This window comes from Heteronotia binoei, chromosome 1, assembly GCF_032191835.1.
Source record: "Heteronotia binoei isolate CCM8104 ecotype False Entrance Well chromosome 1, APGP_CSIRO_Hbin_v1, whole genome shotgun sequence".
NCBI lineage: Eukaryota > Metazoa > Chordata > Lepidosauria > Squamata > Gekkonidae > Heteronotia > Heteronotia binoei.
The window spans coordinates 170,248,202-170,256,811 of record NC_083223.1 but is presented as its reverse complement, the minus strand read 5'-3'; positions in this window follow the sequence as shown (position 1 = coordinate 170,256,811).

The window sequence follows — 8,610 nt, the reverse complement described above, 5'->3', positions numbered from 1 at the left end:
ATTAAATGCTGAAAGGAAAATATTTGAATCAAATGTAATGAACAAAATCTAGAAAGATTTATTATACATTAGACAGAAAATTGGCTAAAACCCCCCAAATCCCTTAGAATTTTATCATACAAAGAAAAACAAAATTCAAGACATATTTATGCTGTTAGAGACTCAAATGGCAGTCTGCATAATGATGCAAATAGTATTATACAATGCTTTGAACAATATTATAAAAAGCTAAATGACTCAGAATACAGAGCAATTAGACTTAGAAAAATTTCTACGCAGTAACACTATTATGCATCCAATAAACATAAGTCAATCAGAATTAACAAAAATACAAACAGAATTTGGTTATAAAGTGTCAAAAACTCCTTGGCGATATTTAGGAATATATATAATGAAAAACATTAAAGATCTATATCACTACAACTTCACAAAGCTACAAAATGAGATCAAAAGCTCATTTTAAAAGTGGGACTTAAAAACGCTCTCTTGGAATGATAGGTTAAGTTTAGTGAAATCATATATTTTACCAAAATATCTGTTTTTATTCAGAGCTCTGCCTCTTTTAATTCCGTCAAAAACAATACATGATTGGCAAAGTCTTCTAAACAATTTTTTTGAACTATAAAATCCATGTATTAACTTTCAAATGCTTAGTAGGACAGCTAATAGAGGAGGCATAGACTTCCCAGATTTAAATTTATATTATGAATCAGTTCATATATCAATATTATTAAGAGCAGCAACTGAACAAAAATCACCAGCTTGGGTAGATATTGATATGCAACATATAAAAAACAGGTCACTATATGAATTATTGTGTGATAAAAGTTGTATAAAAGAGGAATTCAAATATAGTCATAATGTCTTTAAAAAACCTTTGCAAATATGGTTCAAAAGAAAAGAAAGATTAGACCCTGGGATTTTTTATCAGGCTATATTTATTAATCAAAAATGGTTCCCATCGGGAATCTATCCTTCTATTTTTGAAAAATGGAGAGATAAAGATATAACAAAAATTGCACACTTATTAGATAGACATAATATTTTAGACAAAAGTCAACAGGAACATATCCCATGGTATACTTACCTTCAACCGAAACATCTGGAATCCACAAATTTAAAATATACAAGGGAAAGATAAAAGACTGAGTTAGAACAGTTATTACACAATGTTAGTGAACAAAAATCAGGTTTTATAACAGTTATGTATAAATTGCTTAATAGCTTAGAGGAAGAGACAAAAGCTCTTTATCAAAAACAGTGGTATGCTGATTTGCAGAAAAAAATAACAGAAACTGAATGGGAATATATTTGGAATTCACATAGCTACACGTCAAATATTTTTTCAGTTTGTTTGCAATCAATAAAATTGTTAGCCATCTACACTAAGCAGAATAGATCCTAAAATTTCACCATTATGTTTTAAAAACTGGCCATTGTTCAAACTATTTATATAGTTGGTGGGCATGCCCAAAAATGCAAATTTATTGGACTAGCATAGTAAATAAAATAAAATAAATTTTGTCAATAAATATACCATTCACTCCAGAAGCAATTCTGTTAGACCTCTGGGATGTAACACAGGGAAATACTTCAAGGAAAGAAATTGGTTCAATTTTGTTAAGTATAGCTAAATGGTTAATTGCATCAAAATGGAAAGAAGACAAGGTACCAACTTTATCAATGTGGATAAATAAAATATGGGAGTACTTTGTATATACAAAATTAGCATTTGTAACATTGAATTGCTCTCCTGAAAAATATCAAAAAAAGGTTGTTAGACCATGGTTTCAGGTAATTGAATATTTATCGCAAAATGATATTATACCAAATAACCCTTTTTATGCTAATTTGATATACTTTTAAAATTTAAAACTATGAAAGCTATATATATTTGATAATTCAAAGCAAACTCTAAATTTCCGTTATGTTAATACAGGGTTTGTATTTTGTTTTGTATTTTATTTTATGATGTGTTATGTAATGTGATATAAAAATTAATAAAAATGTAAATGGGAAAAAAATTGAAAGACGGGTAATCCAGCAACCAGCAATAGCACTCTAAAATAAAGGCCTTTTACATTTTAAGGGGTATTATTTCCCATTAAAGAACATAACATAAGAACATAAGAGAAGCCATGTTAGATCAGGCCAATGGCCCATCCAGTCCAACATTCTGTGTCACACAGCGGCCAAATATATATATATACACACACACACACACACACACACACACACACTGTGGCTAATAGCCACTGATGGACCTCTGCTCCATATTTTTATCTAACCCCTTCTTGAAGGTGGCTATGCTTGTGGACGCCACCACCTCCTGTGGCAGTGAATTCCACATGTTAATCACCCTTTGGGTGAAAAAGTACTTCCTTTTATCCGTTTTAACCTGTCTGCTCAGCAATTTCATCGAATGCCCACGAGTTCTTGTATTGTGAGAAAGGGAGAAAAGTACTTCTTTCTCTACTTTCTCCATCCCATGCATTATCTTGTAAACTTCTATCATGTCACCCCTCAGTCGACGTTTCTCCAAGCTAAAGAGCCCTAAGCGTTTCAACCTTTCTTCATAGGGAAGGTGTTCCAGCCCTTTAATCATTTTAGTTGCCCTTTTCTGAACTTTCTCCAATGCTATAATATCCTTTTTGAGGTGCGGCGACCAGAACTGCACACAGTACTCCAAATGAGACCGCACCATCGATTTATACAGAGGCATTATGATACTGGCTGATTTGTTTTCAATTCCCTTCCTAATAATTCCCAGCATGGCGTTGGCCTTTTTTATTGCAAACGCACACTGTCTTGACATTTTCAGTGAATTATCTACCATGACCCCAAGATCTCTCTCTTGGTCTGTCTCTGCCAGTTCACACCCCATCAACTTGTATTTGTAGCTGGGATTCTTGGCCCCAATGTGCATTACTTTGCACTTGGCCACATTGAACTGCATCTGCCACGTTGACGCCCACTCACCCAGCCTCAACAGATCCCTTTGGAGTTCCTCACAATCCTCTCTGGTTCTCACCACCCTGAACAATTTAGTGTCATCCGCAAATTTGGCTACTTCACTGCTCACTCCCAACTCTAAAACTCTGACTCCCATTGGGTCAGCCAGGTCTACCACCCAGAAAATGGACCTAGTGAGCCTGTCCTATACAGTCTTTGGATGCCCTGGGATCATGTTGTGCTCTGCCAGCAGGTCAGGCACTTCGTATTCTAGTCCAGTCCAACTCTTGGTAGCTCTGGGACTTATTCCAGCCCCAGTGCCACCATCAGCACCAGAGGTAGCTGAGCCCACCCTGACAGCTGGAGAATAGGGGGTGGTCCACTGTTGCAGCTGGTGGGCTCCAAATCCCATGAGTCTTCCCTGCCCAATGGGAATCCTGAGTAAAGCCTCACATGAGTCAAGGAGTCTGTAAATGGGTCACAAGAAGCCAGTGGAAACTTTTGTAGAGAACTTATATGTGCAAGACAATAGTGATTTCCATACTACTTCAGAACTGTTCTTGCAACTCCTGATCTTTAATTTCTGAAGAGGTTACTTATAATATAGTGGGTTCTAAGCAATGATGAGGCGAGTTGGTAGCATAACACCAGCTCTTTGTTGATTTCAGCATAATCACGGCTAAGCATACAACTGCTCTACTGGGCCAACAGAGCCAACTATATACACACCTGTGTTCCCATGCAAGCGTTTGATTGGGCCATTCAAACCAGCAGGGGCTCGTGATTGGAACAGGGCAGCAGGTTTAGGATCCTGCTGCCCATTGTTCCCAAGCTCCTAAGCTCTGGTCGTCAGGCTCCATTGAGCCAGGCAGGAACAACCAACTCAGTTCCCCTTGAGTCCACATACATTACAACCCTCCCCTCCAAGTTCACAAGTCCTGACACACATAGTACTTTAAGTACACAGGCTTGTAGTGCTCCCGTGTTGACCGCCTGGGTGCTGGAGATGGTGGTGGTGCGGCAGCTGCTTCAGCTGCAGTGGATGGAGGGGCCAGGGATGCTGGAGCTTCTGTCAGCAGTTCCTAGCTCTCGGATGCCTCTGGCTTCGGCGGAAGGTCGGGGGTCAGAACCTCAGCAGCTGATAGTTTGGGGGCTGTCAGAGCCAGAATTGCCAGTGGGTCCTGCAGCCCACTGTCTTCCTCGACCTTGTCCCCAGGTGCCTCCCATTACCTCAATTGGTCTATATGCCGATGCATTGTGAAACCCCCCTTGGTGGCGACTTTGTACATTACCGATCCAAGCACCCTGTAGACTGTGGCTGGAAGCCATGCTGCCCCCGCCCAAAGTTCTTGCCATACACTAAGTCTCCCATGTCAAGGCCCCTGAGTGTTTGGACCATGTCGGGCATCTCTTGCAGGTCTGGGACCTGATTGGGGTGCATGCAGTCTAGGAGTGTCAACAGCTGCCAGCCCATGAGGAGCTCGGCCGGGCAGCGGCTGGTGGCCGTGCAAGAAATGGTATGCTGGGCTAGAAGCAAGGTGGGCCTCCCAGTCCCCCTGGATGATGTGGCGAAGTGATTCTTTTGTGGACTGCACCATCCTTTCCACTTGGCCATTGGTAGCTGAGTGGAAAGGGTGCCAGCTTAGGTTCCAGTCACAGAAGTCCTGGAACTCCCCTGATGTGAAGGCGGTCCCATTGTCTGAGACGAGGGTGTCTGGGAGCCCCTGGGTGGTGAAAACCTTGCGGAGTACCATAATGGCGGCCCAGGAGGAAGTGGAGGTAACCAGGACTGCCTCCAACCACTTTGAGTAGGAGTCCACTATAAGGAAAAGTAGCTGACCCTGGAAGGGCCCCGTGAAGTCCAGGTGCAAGTGGGACCACGGATTATGTGCTGACTCCCACTGCCGGGCTGGCACTCTGGGTGGAGCTGTCCATGTCTCCTGGCATGGTTGGCATCTTGCTACCCAGAACTCAATGGCGTTGTCGATTCTGGGCCACCAGACATAGCTGCTGGCAAGGGCCTTCATCCGCACAATCCCCAGGTGAGAGTCGTGCAGTGAGATGAGAACTCTGCCGCAGAGCGGGGGGCACCACTACCCGAACCCCACCCCCCATAACAAACAGCCCTTGTGGACCAATAGTTCGTACTGGTGGAAAGGGAATGCTGTAAGCTCTGAACCCATCCAACCCATGGGCCATTCCCCTCACACCCACTTGAGAACTCGGAAGAGGATTTTGTCCCAGGCAGAAAAACAAGCAACGTCCTTAGCATGAACTGGGCAGTCCGGAAGGGACTCTAACAATATTATCCGGGTCCCTGGTGGGTAGCAGCAGCCGACTTAAAGCATCCGCATGGCCATAGCCTTCCCCAGCCGGTATTGTAGGTCATACTGGTACCCTGCTAGGAAAATGGACCACCTTAAGACCCGGGGCGACAGCATCTGGGGCGTTTGGCAGTCAGGGTCAAAAAGGCCTAGAAGGGGTTTATGGACTGTGAGTATAACACAGGGCCAGCCATACAGATAATCAAGAAATTTATTAATACCTGCAACAATGGCTAACCCTTCCTTATCTATTTGTGTGTAGTTGCGCTCAGGTTTTTGCAATGTCCTCAAATAGTAAGCCACCAGGACCTTGTGTCCATCTGGCAGTACATGGGCTAAGACTGCTCCCACCCCGTAAGGAGACGCATTGCAGGCCCAGACAACGGGCAGCTGCTTGTTGAAGTGCGGCAGCAGGTTGTTTGACGTGAGGAGGTCCTTCACCACTTGGAAGGCAGCGGCCTGCCAGCGGCCCCACACCCACAGGGCCCTTTTGTCCAGCAAAACAGTGGAGGGGGTCTGCTACTGCCATCTTGTGAGGGAGGAAGGCATGGTAGAAGTTGAGAAGGCCTAAGAAAGCTTGAAGTCACCATACTTTACCCTCGGGAACCCCACCCCCTTAACTGCGATCTCCCGTTTTTGATAGTCCCTGACCATGAATGGGAAGCAATTTGGCTTCCCCCCCCCCCCAGGCATAACCCTTGGAAAGTCCTAAGAGAAATTATAGTCTGTCTGGCCCCTGATTCCACCTCCATTTTGCATGGCTTATCCTCAGTGAGTATAGTCACTTGCAATTTTCCAGGGGAGGGCAGATGAAGTTGGCATACCTGCTCGTCTGGGGTGGCGATGGAGTGGAGGTCTTCCGCCATGGCGGCGTCCTGTCTTCCCGGATTCTGCTGGCCGGCACTTCTTGGGGTGGTGCACTTTGGCCTGGAATGGCAGACCCTTGCCAGATGGCCTGACTTTCCACATTGGTGGCAGACTGTGTCTCAAAATCAGCAGGAACATCGCTTGTGGAGATCCCTGCAGCTGGCACACTCTTGAGCAGGCACAGTTTCAGATGAACAGCTGGGTGGTTTCTTCTGTGCTGCATGCCATAGCTTGAGTTTGTCGTCTTCCTCAGAGTCCTCCCACTTGGATGAGGAGACAGCAGCCCAATGAGAGAGGTGGTGGCTTGTTCCTTCCTCAATTTCTCATATGCCGTAGTCTCCTTGATGGTCTTGGCTAGGTCGGTGTCATCCTTACCAACCAACTTTCACCTCAGTTTCTCATCCCGCAGGCCAAAAATGAACCAGTCCCTGAGCACTTCATTGAGGACCAGGAAGTCACAGCAGAGTGACAACTGGCGGAAGGCAGTGCTAAAGTCAGCCACCGACTCATTAGGTTGTTGTTGGCGCTCCAAGAACTCAAGGTGGTGGGCCAGGACGGTTGGTTGCAGGGCAAAGTGAGTTTTGAGGGCCGCAATGATCTCATCGAAGGTGGCTGCCTTGAGGGTCACGGGTGCCATGAGACCTTGGGCCAGCTCCAGGATGTCTATGCCACAGGAGCTGAGCAGCAAAGCCTTCTTATTGCACCTTGTGACCTTGTTGTAGTTGATGTAGTTCTCCAGGTGCTCTAACAAGATCTCTCATCTCTCCCAGCGGGCCACATCGAAGGCTTGAATCAGACCTGGCGTAGTGGCCATCTTGTCAGCTGCAGCGGTGTGGAGCATGGTGCTGGGTCAGAACAGCGGTGTGCGATGCGATGCCAGTTGGGCCGCTCATCAGGATCCATTGCCACTATAATATAGTGGGTTCTAGGCAATGATGAGGCGAGGTGGTAGCATAACATCAGCTCTTTATTGATTTCAGCATAATCACAGCTAATCTACTGGGCCAACAGGGCCAACTTTATACACACCCGTGTTCCTGTGCAAGCATTTGATTGGGCCATTCAAACCAGCTGGGGGGCCGTGATTGGAGCAGTGCAGCAGGTTTAGGTTCCTGCTGCCCATTGTTCCCAAGTCCCCAAGCTCTGGTCGTCAGGCTCCATTGAGCCAGGCAGGAACAACCAACTCAGTTCTCCCTTGAGTCCACATACATTACAATCCCCATGAAAATGAATCTCATTTTCTTTATGTAAACTATTAAACATGTTAAGTTGTGAAGACTTCTCTTCATCCACCCTTCTTCTACAGACTAATATGCTTCTGAAGAGAAATGTAATTTGAATGCCACAGTTATTACTGCTAGAAGGTAACAGACTTTCTTTAAAGAAGGTCTAGAGCAGCAATTATTTGTTAATGCAATGCATTGTTAAAGAAGAGCATAAGCACAATTGAGCAAGAAGTATTGACTCAAGACACAATATTTCGAAGAAATTCAGGGTCTGAATGCAAATTCCATATTGCTTTTGCTTCATATAGAAAGGATTATTAGCCCAAAACCATTGTTCAAATCCAGCATCTCTTCTATCTTCCCCTTGTCAAAACTGAGATTAAACACATTAGCATACACTATCTCTAGAAGACAGCTGCTTCTTTTTTCAGCACTTGTAGAGCCAGTCAAACTGCTTATTCAGAATACTGCAGCTACTCTAGAAGGCAAACATTTTAACAGGGTTTCAATTTGAGTCAAAGGTGAACAAAATCTGTATCTCATGTTTCCAGTTGCTTTCTGAGGCACTTTGCAAGTTCTGTTTCTAATGACATCTGTTATTATTCTGCCTTCCAGGAAGATGTTTACCAACACAGTTTTGTGCAAAAATTGAAGGTGCTTATAGAAAGTGAGGCTTCTAAATCAAGATCAGTAGTACATGGTCCTTTTAAATATTAAAGAGCCATTAGTTCCATGGGTAGACCTGGCCTCTGGGATTTTGGGTCAGTTCCATGCCATAGGAAATAATGGGCCTTTAAAATGTAAAGGGATCATTGCAGTACCAATCAACTGGGGACGCTTCCTTTCTCTCCTTCCCCAGTTTTAATGCTGCATGAGAGAGTTGGAAAGGGCATGCATATCCTTATCATTTATTTATTTATTTTATGACTTCTATCCCGCCCTTCCCAACAAGTGGCTCAGTATTGTTCCAATATTTCCAGAATTTCTGATGTTATAACAATACTACCAGTATATAATGATAAAGATAAACATGCCCTTCCTGACTTCTCACTATGAAATTTAAACAATATTTTTTGCTACTGAGTGCTCCTAGTTCAAACTACTGTTCAGTCATGAAACTTGTTGGGTGACTTTGGATCAATCATTGTTTTTTCACACTAACCTATTGCAGAATGTTATGAGAATGAAATGAAAGATGAGAGAGTGAACCATGTATGCTACCCTGAGCTCCTTGGAGGAAG